Source organism: Sparus aurata, chromosome 6, assembly GCF_900880675.1.
Source record: "Sparus aurata chromosome 6, fSpaAur1.1, whole genome shotgun sequence".
Taxonomy (NCBI): domain Eukaryota; kingdom Metazoa; phylum Chordata; class Actinopteri; order Spariformes; family Sparidae; genus Sparus; species Sparus aurata.
Window position 1 is genome coordinate 37,595,651 of NC_044192.1, and position 12,072 is coordinate 37,607,722.

General features: G+C 42.3%; 1 protein-coding gene and 1 pseudogene across 1 annotated transcript in view; one reads left to right on the forward strand and one right to left on the reverse strand.

Annotated features, from left to right (window-relative positions):
- aldh1l1 (aldehyde dehydrogenase 1 family, member L1) overlaps positions 1–6,189 on the reverse strand; it is a 66,154-nt gene extending 59,965 nt beyond the window's left edge. The window contains exon 1 of the mRNA XM_030419652.1: positions 6,171–6,189. The gene's annotated coding sequence lies outside the window, so the exon portion shown is untranslated. The remainder of the gene's footprint in view (positions 1–6,170) is intronic.
- LOC115583390 (uncharacterized) lies at positions 4,903–10,929 on the forward strand (annotated as a pseudogene).
- The last annotated feature ends 1,143 nt before the right edge of the window (positions 10,930–12,072 follow it).

A 12,072-nucleotide genomic window follows, 5' to 3' on the forward strand; every position in this document is an offset into this window, starting at 1 on the left:
TTGGTGGTAGCGCCTGCACAGTGGACGGCCATCGTCTATTGCTTTACCGTCTGTGCCTTGTTTAAAGCCGAAATAGTTCCAAATGTGACTTTTGGAGTTTGTTTTTTTGAGCACAATTAGTGGTGCCACTGACGATGGCGCCGCGGCAGACTCGCCGCTCGGACCCGGTGCTTCTGCCATGGTGAGTGTGTTGTCTCGTGTTTGACTGTAAGCCGTGCGCGCGTCTGGGCGAGACAGAACTTTAGCTTGTTGTTAGTTTTGAAGCGAATTTCTATCGAACCGGAGCTGTCTTCATGGAGTTCGTTCTTGCCGGCAGAAACACACGAACAGCCAATCAGCTAACAGACGGGCGGACCCAGCGTGCGGAAACAGCCTATCATATCCCCGGACTTCACTAGTAACAGGCAAACAGCCAATCATTCAGCAGCTGTGTAGTTCGGTTGCAGTAGTTAGCATTGGGTTTGTTTACAAGGGAGTGGCATGCAGTGAGAAGCCGGGAGGAGAGTAGAGGCGGCCGCTATGTAGCGGAAACTGGCACCGGTAGTATAGTAATCCACGGTAGTACCATCGTGTAGAATTTTTAATATAGTAGGAACCGTTACGATTTGGCACCGTGGGGTAGCGTGGGTACCGCGGGTATCGTGCAGCTCTAGTGTAGTTCAATTGATTATTTTATCCTTTTTATTGAAATCATCTCTATGTATTTTCTGAATTTCCCTTATATAGCAGCTCAATTCTAGTTCTTCAGGTTAAAAGGTGCTCCCTTTAAAAAGCTATAACATTGTTATATCAGGCTAAAAACAGGGCTGCTTTATGAACTCATGCAAAGCAACTTGTCTTAAAAGCATTTGACAGTCCTACTCTTGTTCAATGTGGGCAAACCTTTTGCTCATAATACTTTTATACTTTTTTTACACCTACTTTAGTAATGCTTAAATTGCAAAGCTTTTACTAATCATTTAGCAGTTTTAAAATCTGTTTTTCAAAACATGTTTAACCACAGCATAGAGGGTTGCTACACATTCAAATGACTATGCAGCCTTTCAACACACCTTTAACCTAAATATCTAAAATGCTATGATGGAGCCTAAAATAGACACTTAATGCTCATCCGACACTTCTCAGCATTGACCGTTTGCTGTTTTATCAGAATAAGGTGCCGTGGCTGCCAGATTTTGAGAAGTATGCAACACCAATTAATATCAATACTAATCAATCGCCGTTGCTCATCATTATCATGTAATTAGAGTTCTCAACGGGCCTGAAAATTACAGTCCGAACCCGACACAGCGCTACACACCCGCATGAATTGTCTGCCCCCCCCCACGTTAACTCGGCCAGAGCCCGCGGGTCCAGTCGGGTTTGCCGTTGAGAGCTCTTCATGTAATAGAGCTAGCGTTCCCTCCATCACCTCACAGTCCCTGTATTAACGTTACTACCTGTCAGTCAGCATCATCTCTGGCTGCTCCTCTCCTGCCCGCTGATGCTGTCTTAACCTTCAACCTGCTGTTACTGGATCATTGCTGTCTCATAGGACGTGGACTTTACCTTAAGAAATAGTGAACATTTTAAGAGGGTCTGAATACTTTCCGTATCCATTGTATATTTATGACAAATACACAGGTTTCATTCTTTTGTTGCTTATGTGACTGCTGTCATTTCAAGATATATTGTTGTCAAACAATTTTGTTGAATACCTCAGAACTGCATCCAGCTGCTGCCTGACGTGGAAACAATGACACAACTGCATCTGGACGAGTTTCCAATAATGGTCAAATTGAAGAGACCTTGAGCCCTTGCTTGAGCTGCTTTAGCTGGCGCATGTTTTGCCCAAGGACCTTCAAAATGTCAGAGGGATAACATGAAGGGACTTTCTCTTTTCAAGGTCATGTTTTTTATTTTTTAATTCACATTTCGACCATAGCGATGCATTTTTCTGTGCTACTGAGCTCTAAAATGAACATATGACACATATAGCCACTTTCATTAGGAGTAATGTAACATTCAAGCTCTTTTATATGCAAGTGTAAAAGCCTAAATTCAAAACTTAAAATAGAAACGCTAACATCTGCCACAGCTAAATTAGCAAAAAATGCAGGACCAGACTACAGAAATCAAACAATAAAAACTGCCACAAATTAACTGTATTATGGTTCTATGGTGTTTCCAGTCTTATGGTCTCCCTGATGTCTATGTCTGCCACATCTTCAAGGGTTATGGTGGCTGTCTGGGGTGGACTGTTTAACAGCACATGAAGAAAGAAAAGTCCTATCAGTCTCCCTGCCATGACAAATATGTCATTCTGTGCTAATGGAGTTATTATAACTAAAGTTCAGGAACAGGACCACGCCAATCCACTTGCCGACCTGCCACCCAGGTCCAGCCACCTCGTCAACCTAATCACCTGCGCCTCATCAATCTAATCACCTGCGCCCAATCAACCCAACCACCTCCACGCTCGATCCCATCACCATTCCAGCCTACATAAGGTAAGCCGAACCATCTCTCTCCCGTTCGTCGCACGTTCTGATAACCCCCCCCCCCCCAGACCCTCTCTCTCTCTCCCCACCAACCCTTCTCTCAGGACCACCGGCAGCCCAGCCTTCGTCACCACCATTCCACAGCAAGGAGACACCAGAGTAGGGACCCGGGCCATCCAGCACACGAGCGGGGGGGAAGATGAAGCCACGCCCATAAGGACGCGCGCTCATCGAGACGTACCCCCACCCTGAGTCTCGATCGTCCCCCCCCCCCCTCGGCCACACGATGGCTCGGCCAACCCCTTCCATCCACCGACCCCGGCCCCCTCCTCCTCATCCAACCCCCCGACCCTTCTTCCTCATCCAACCCCCTCGACCCCCCCCTTTTCGTTCCGTCCTCTCCAAATCGTCTCAATACATAATAAACTATTTCAACCGTTCAACTTGGCGTGGTCTTGTTAGTGAAACACTTGTTACGTGGAAGGGATTAGGTGGTCAGGTTGGCCTTCAAAGAGCACAGTGCCACATGCATTTCCTAAAGGGAAATAACACCACAGAGAACACAATATAAATGTGATGACTGTGTAGACAGAGTTCTGTCACATGAGTTAGACAAGTGTCCTAATCTGTGACATACTGTTGCAAAAGTTGTATTTTTTAAAGCTTTGTTCTGGCATAGACGCTTTTATTTAGCAGTAGACAGACAGGAAACACAGGAGAGAGAGGGGGATGTGACATGCAGCAAAGGACCTCCGGCCAGGATTCGAACCGGGGTCGGCTGAGTATATGCGTACATAGCATGCGCTCCAACCACTCGACCACCTGCGTGCCATGTCTATGCAATAAGTTGTATACTTGTGATCAAAATGAAGACAGGGTTCTGAAAAGGGTGTGGTCAGTACACAGGAGTTACAATATCAACATGCTCATGGGAATTGCAGCTGATGTGATCCCATTGTGCTTTGTTTTGAAGGCTTTTTGACTTTATAACTATCCAATAGTGAATGTAAAAACACCTTTACTTGTGTTGTTGTCCTTTTTCTGTCTTGGTATGCTATGAATCAAGTCTGGGATGGATAGTCCAAAAGTGCGTAGTAAGAACATTATTTATGTTGTCTTCTTTAATAGATATTCATATTCATGTGTGTTTGCCTCAAATATCTCTGCAGATCAGTGCCCGACTCCACGACACACCTTAAGAAACAAGCGGATTTATACCTGCAGCGGAGCAAGCTGGACCGGGATTTTGCCGGCGGTTCGGTCCCGTTCTGTACATCTAAACTGACTGGTGTGGATTAATGAGACTAAACGAGTCTGGACCGAGTCTGTTCTGGTCTGAGGAGATCCGGAGACGTGCGGACAATAAAGTGGAATCGGAAACTGTGGATGTTCGTGTGTAGCTAGCTGCTAGCCCACCCACACAGCCCAACTCCCGAGTTGACCGACCGGACGCACCGGCACGTCCAAAACCGGACTTAGGTTAAATAATGTCCGCCACGCTTTTTCGCGAACATTGCTGTCACGTTTGCTTTATGTCTGGTGCAGGAAGAAACGGTAAAAAGCCCGAAAGCAGCGAGTTTGGTTGTTGAGGAACAGGGAACGTTGTGTGAGGGGCGCCAGCGGTGATACAGACAGCGACAGAGATGCTGTAACTTATGCATGACCATGCTAAAGAAGCAGTGGTTTACCCCATCCCCAATCTCCTGCAAACATAAAGGTTCAGTGGTTGAATTCAAAAAGGTTAAACAAATACATATATAGTTTTATTACACACTAAGTGGAATGTTTCAAGTCTTCTTTAATTTATTTTAATTGTAATGATTATGGCTTCACTTAATAAAGACCCCAATTCAGTATCTCAAAGAAATTGAATATTACACACTACAAATCAAAAAATGCTATTTTAATACAGAAATGTTGGCGTTCTGTAAATTATGTCCCCCATCCATTATGCTCACTTCAAATTGTAACATCATATCAAGCCCACAGTCTAAGATTTTGAGAACTCCTGATAGTGGGGCTGTGAAGCTCTTAAGATATGGACAATCTTGCTGTTTGCGAAAGAAGCATGACACTTTCAGGGACCTGCACGTGACTGAAGAGGCCAGGTAAACAACATGCGCATGCATGGTAATAACGTAACATGAGCTACACTCTACACAACTAAATATAAAATGCTTTATAGTGACTTTCATGTGGCTATCCCTTACCTAGAAACTTGTTCCTCAATTCATTACATGTTTATTTAGCAATAAAGTCAAATTTTGTGATAAAAATAACCTTCAGAAAGTGTAGTACTTAGCTTAGCACGTCAGTCATGCTGGTAAATAAGCAGCTTATTTACATTTGTCTCTTTGCAAAATGTGTGACATTTTTATCTATTGATATGGTTAGAGTTTTGAGACTGAGACACTGGGCTCAGATGAAGAGTACACCCCAGCAGCTGCTTCTGCGAGCATGGGTAGACGAGGGAGCCGTGGACGAGGTGGATCAGGCTGAGGCCGAGGCCGGGGCCGTGGACGTCGGGGCAGAGGGTGTCGTGTGGGCCAAACACCCGATGACCTCCATTCAGATGACACTGCTCGAGTCGAACATTTGAGATTGCAGAGGATTACATTTGAACGTGTAAGCAGTTTCAGTAGTAACAGTCTGTTTCTAAACACAAACAATTATCATTGTATCTAAAGGACCCCACACACCGCCCAGACTTAAACCAACAGCAAACTGCCTATATCTAAACACTCCGTTTCCTCTTGTCTGACCCGTTCAGCAGAAAAGTTTCACTGAACACACCGCTTCGACGTGCTGCCAACTCCACAGTAGCGTGTACATTCTGCACTGGTGCGAGATGCAAAAAGCGGGTGGCGAGAGGTCTATGCAATAGCGATTCTAGGTGGTGGCCTAGGGTGGCCGGGGCCACCCCTGAAAATACATTGGTCACCCCTGTGGCCACCCCAGATCTGAAAGGTTGTTGCCAAGTTTGTCAACACAAGAAACAAGAGAAATGCTGTCAATCAATGATGACTTTCCAAAACGATGACGCCATCGCCCCACCTCTCGACCTCCTGCCTCTGACCTCTGAACCCCGCGACATCTCATAACAGCAACAACAACAATGGCGGACTACATGCTTGTGTTCGTGCCGCAGAAGATATTGAGCCTTTCTTGCAACTTACATGCCTTGTAGTTGAGTGTGAGTCGCAGCAGCAGTTCGACCTCATTACCGGTCCACACAAACGATTCTGGTTTCCTTGCACTAGCCATTTTCATCTTCTTCTTGTTGTGTTCGGTTTCTACGTCTACTGTCTGTTTGTTTATAGCGCACAAGCTTTCTGCGCATGCTCCGTGTTTTCTTCTTCGTTTTTGGTGGATGTCAAGCACCACTTAGAGGCCTGGAATACAAACTACAGCGTTTTTCGGTCATTTTCAGTGGATCCTTTCAATATTCTTGAAACGATGCCGAGGAAGACGGCGAAAAAAAAGATAATTTTCGCCCGTCTGGACGGCCCCTTAAAAAATAGATTGTCTATGTTTTAAGTGTGGGGTTTGCTGTGTATTAGCAAATAAATAGCATACACGTTGGGCAAAGTTGGACCATCCTTTTAAAATTAAATCATGTATGAGAGTACACAACAACTTCAGGTAACTGTTCATGAATGACGCATCTGGACAAAACAGAACTTGACATACCATGCTTAGCAGGTGGAGCTCCAGGCATAGCTGGATCACACTCATCTCTCACTATCTCCTGATCCTCTTGGTGTGGCTGGTCAGCTGTGGGAATACATAGATATCTGAGAAATCTGAGACATCAATAGGCTGGAGGTTCTGACACACACACACACATACACTAACATGACTATTCATGTTGATTTTTTCTGATGTTCTGTGAATTTGGTCTCATTTTTGATTATTATTATAATTTTCAATGTCTGTTCTTTGTACATTCACTGCAGTAATGCATGTCCACAACTAGTTGGAAACATTGTTTACAGCATTAAAAGGTGTTAAATAAGATTTGGTGATGATTATGTTTGAATTATGTTTTTTGTGGTAATGTAAGAGCAGTTAAACCAGACCGGGAACACCAAAGCAGGGGGGCGAAACATAGTACAAGGGTTAAATAACAGCTTTGATCCTATTAAAATGCTTAAACAGGGGCGGTTCTGGGGGGGGGGGGGGGTCTGGACCCCCCTGTGGCCCCCCCGACAGGGAGTCTGCATCAATAATACAATGACAGATTTCTTGCAATGATTTTGTACTAAAGGGAAAGGTGGAAATAAAGTGTCTCAGCAGTTTACTACCCAATCAAAATTGTTGAAATTGTAAACATTGTTTGAAGTCCCATTTACCCCTTGTCTGAATGAGGTATTTGTCTTTTTTAACCCGGGTTGTATGTGCCCCCTAACAAAAAAGCCGGCCCCAACTTGGCCCCTTATTAAAACTGGTCTAGAACCACCACTGTGCCTAAAAGAAAGGAGGTGTCAATAATGTGCCCAATTATGTCTATTTATAGTAACTACAGGGTTTATTTTTACATAACTACCGCCATCTTCGATCACTTTTAATAACACATTAACACATATTGCATCTCAAGCATTTGTGACATTTGAATGCAATTTGCTCTGCCTCTGCCTATTTAAAAGTCTAAATATGTGAACTGTGATGATGAGCTAATTGATCTAAACAAAAAGTGCTTTTTCTCCAAGATCAAAAAGTCTTTAAACAGCCCTTAGATCACAGAGCAAATAAATAAATCCCTGCTTGTTCTTGTGTTATAGCTACTTAAATCTAGACTGTCACATTGTATTTCACACACTGGTTGGTCAAAATATAACATTAGCTCTACTGAACACACACATCTGTTAATAACACCCTCAGTCTTCAGTCCAGAAAACAGCGTTTCATATTTCATGGTGGTATGCAAATAACAATAAAAAAAAAATGCTGATGTTAAATGTTTAACTTGGTTTGCAGGCTGCTAAGCTAGCTAGTGCAGTGCAGTGTGTCTTTTAGCTGCTAATTAGTGCTAGATAAAGTTTTCCTACACATTCAGAGGAAACTACGACATAACTAAACATTATATTACCTCTCAATACACAGATTTCAGCGTTTTTATCCAGCTGTTGACATTGTCACTGTGACTGTCCTCCTGTTTAATTAACGACCGGACTGGACCGGACCGGACCACCAGCAGCAGCAGCAGATGCAGATGCTCATCTCTCATGGCTCACCTATCTGACCTGCATGGCCATTGGCCAAACGTCTGCTGACCAGAAATCAGCTCTCACAGCCTCAGTACGACCATTACTGTGTTAATTAAAATGTAAAACTGGCCCTAAATCAGCTGATCAGCTGTCATCATTGATTGACAGCATTTCTCTTGTTTCTTGTGTTGATGAACTTGGCAACTAGCTATCAGATCTGGGGTGGCCACAGGGGGGGCCAATGAATTTTCAGGGATGGTCCCGGCCACCCTAGGCCACCCCCAGAATCGCCATTACCTTCCACCAGTCAATTAATCAGTCCACGTGGATGCAGCAATTGGGTGGACAGTTTTCAGGTGCGATGGGACAAAATGAGGCCCTCTCTCAAAAGAGCCACTGATGCTGGTAATCGTCCAGAGCCAAGGGATCGCCAACACATGGTGCATGTCATCGTGGATTCCATGAGAGAACACTGCTTGAAACCGACACGCAAAGACTGCACAGCAGTAGAAAAGCTGTAATTCAGATGTATCCTGGCAGCTTTTTAGATAACACTGAGGAGAGGGAAAAGATTGGATGTGGATACTTCACTTTACTGAAGCAGCTGAAGTCCAGAGTTAAATATGTCAACAGAGACAACACACTCTCCGTCTGAGGAAGCCCAGAAGGTTACAGACAAGTGATGATGACCGGCCACCACCTGCCAAATGCACTAAAATTGACCGTTATGGTTGTATTAACTGGCAGCCACAGGAGTACCCAAAGGGGGAAACATCTTCTTCACTTAAAAAGAGGAAAGAGATGGTGGATATATTTACTCAAGAGGGACTAAGGGCAGCTGAGAGAGGAAGGGTAAAGGAACTTGAGCCATCCCATATCTAAAACAGTAAGAGGACATAAATGCAGACCCAACCCCCAGCATTCAGGACATAAGTAAACAGTGGCCGTTTTCCCTGTCTTGGAAGTTCTTACTTTCCCACTTCACCACCCTGACTGGGGTTGACCTGTACACCAGACTGAAGGAAGACTTGAATAAAAAAGGGGAAGAGGCTCCTGGAGTTCTTCAGATGTCAGCTGATGAAGTGAACCAAGGAGGTTAAAGCTGTTCTGAAAGGCGCTTTGAAGGAAGACCGAGAGGGAACCGATGGTCTTGTAGCAGAGGATGCCCTTCTTCTTCTTGCTGATGTAAGTTGTCACTATTGGTCCCTAATAACTCTTATTGTAAAGAGTTCTTTTTATTGTGAACACTTGGCTCTTGCAGTATTTCAACCCACTCGCAATTTTGTTTTGTTTTTTTACCAAGTTCGTGCCTTGTTGATTCATCAGATGAATGTGCATTGGAATGCTGATCAAAATGTTTAAATGATGTAATTGCTATCTATTGCCACTTTCTCATGGTACTAGATTGTCACAACTGTACTCACAGTAGATAGTGCCCTTTCATTTTACTGTAACTTGTCATCATAGCTATGTCCACCACTCTGCTTAGGAGAGCTTTAAAGAACAATGACAATGTCTGGGGTCCAACAAAAACCATTACTGTTGACATGTAATGTGAGAAATAGGCGATACTGTTGCAACATTGATTCAATACACATTTATAATGGTTATTTTAAAAGTTTGTTAATGACATTAAGGATCTTCTATGCAATATAAGTGAGTCCACTCTAAAACATGAAAGTAGTCTGCAGTGTTTTCACATCATCTTTTGGTATCGCCTCAGTTCTCTCTGAACCACAACAGAGGTTATACCAAAAAGATACCAGCTACTAGCTACTACTTTTGCCTAGTGTAAAACCAAAAAGGCAAGTCAGTTTGAGCTGATACTATACAGTGGAAAGTACTATAACTGTTTACTGTGTAGGTATTCTTTCTGTAATAATTGCATGAAGTGTTTTTCTGTGCTTTTGTTAATCTAAATTCTAATACTCATAGGTGACAGCAACTCATGCCGATGCAGAGGAACAGTTGGTCCTTCCCAGCACCCCAAGGCTCATTGCACCAAGTAAAACTGTCATTCAAGAAAAGCAGATTTGGAGATGAATAAAACTAAGTGGACATATGTAGAGAATATAGTCAGGTAACTCTTGTGGCAGTTCAGCTTTACAGATATATACCATTTAAGATGTCATAATAATGAAAAAAGATAATTTAGGCGCCTTTAATTGTTTGGGCAGTATTTGCCATTGTATATTGCGCACATGGTGTATGTGACATTTGTCCTCTGGATTTACCCTAGTATGACTAGTGAGGAAGTGTCATTACTACAGTGCCCAAGGAGTACATTCCAACACATTGACTTGGATGGCCAGGGGTGAGCCGGTGACCTTCTGATTACCAGACACCCTCCTACCCACTCAGCCACTGCTGCACTGTGCACAAGTGAAGAGGGTCTGCATAGACAGACATTACTTACTTGTAATTGAATTGTTGTTGCAGGAGACACTGTGGGGTCTGCTAACAAATGGATGCTGTCCATAGAGGGCCATGTTGTAATCCTACATTCACCTCCCACGCAGGATTTCACAACTGACTTGGCTGTCTTATTCGCCAGTTTCTATGTATTCAATGTTGAATATTAGGTGGAAGCAGTTACAACACTGGAATTTGTTCAGAGGTATTGCCAATAACATTCTAACTTAACTTTGAACTACAAATATTTGGAAAAATCCCAGAACACTTCATAGTGGTGAAAGAATATTAATTTGTATTCCAAGATGAAAACACAGACTCAGAGAAATGTTAAAATTTTAAAAGGATTTATACATACAGTTATGTTCATTAAATGAACCTAATTGCTCTACGGCAAAACAAGTCTTAGGGTCAAAACTCAAATCGGCATCTAAGCCATTTCTCTGTTTTAACAGTTAGGAGGCACCTTGACAAAAAATGTTTGACTCTTAAAGTTCATATCCATTCAGGTTGATCCTAACCCTGAACTACATATTTTCTATATAATTATCAAATATGAGTTTTATCTTTCTATAAACGTTTTGATCTGTCCTGAGAGGATTCCTGTTGAACTGATGTGCTCATCGAAATAGCCAAGAGATATACTAACTTCCATTTTTATTTCTATTAGGTTCCTTGCCCGAATCAATCCGGATTCCAGCAAGTGCATAGCCAATGTCCAGAGCAGCCAGAAAACTGGCAGAACTTTAAAGCGAAAGACATCTGATATGAGTCCACGCGTCATTTTGCTCATGAATACCTTCTCTGCATTTGACTGGCAAAACAACTAGATTAAGGTGAGGTTCTGATAAAAGCCATCATATCCATGAAGATGGGTTTGGGTTTTTTTTGGTCAAAGTTTTGAGATCTTAGTCTAAATAATGTTTAACTACTTACCACTGAAGAAATAGTTAGCACTAATTAAATTCCCTTCATTAATCTGGTATCCTTTCAAAAAAGTCACACATTTACCCTTAATAAGGACATGTCCTCTCAAAACAACTGCTCTAAAAATATATCATATATATATTTCTTTCAGACCTTTTTTTCACAGTTCTTTCAGTCAACCTCTGTTCTTATCAAAACTACAAAATTTTGCATTTTTTGTTTTTTGTTTTAATATTTTTGGGGGCAATTTAACAAAGCGTATGCCAGATTTCTGGTATCAGACCCTTGGATATGTCAAAGATTAGTAACAAAACTGATTTTGATGCATTATTAGTTCAGTTTTTCAATTTTAGTCACACTTATACCCTTAGCGGACATCGTCCCATAGACTTCCATTATAACCACATTTTTTGATTGCATAGCTATAACAGAAAAATAAACATCCATTCTGCAATCACAGTGGCTCCTTCTCTTCAAAAGAGGTAAAATTTGCAGATTTTACCGCATGGCGCCATTTACCTTCTATCTATGCCTATGGAAGCAGACTGCATATTTCGAGGCTTTTCAATGGGCTTGTCAAACTTTGACAAGTTACATAAAATTAAGCTTCCGAGCCACTCTTATTCTTGAGTTCTTGTTCAGTAATTCTGATTGCTATCAGATTATGGAGCTATTTAACACTTACTTTAACAAAAGAAAAATGTGTTGTTTTAACCTATACCCAGGCACAGTAGATGCTGCTGTTTTCTGCACATACAGTCAAATTTACAAGAACAGTCCCATTATGCTTAATAGTTGTATGATGGCAATTTAGCTTTCATGGGATGGAGTTGAGCAAGAAGCGAGGGGTAAAATTCACACTTAAGCATACAAAAGACAAAACAGTTCATAGCTACAAGCCTGTACCCACATTTACAAGCTTACTCTACACAGAATGTGAAGAAAAAGATCATCAATCTTGTGGATGACCATAGGAAAAATACAAGATTACTGTTTCTGATCATTTAAAGTTGCATTTGCTTCAGCCTAATGTACCAGGATTCAGT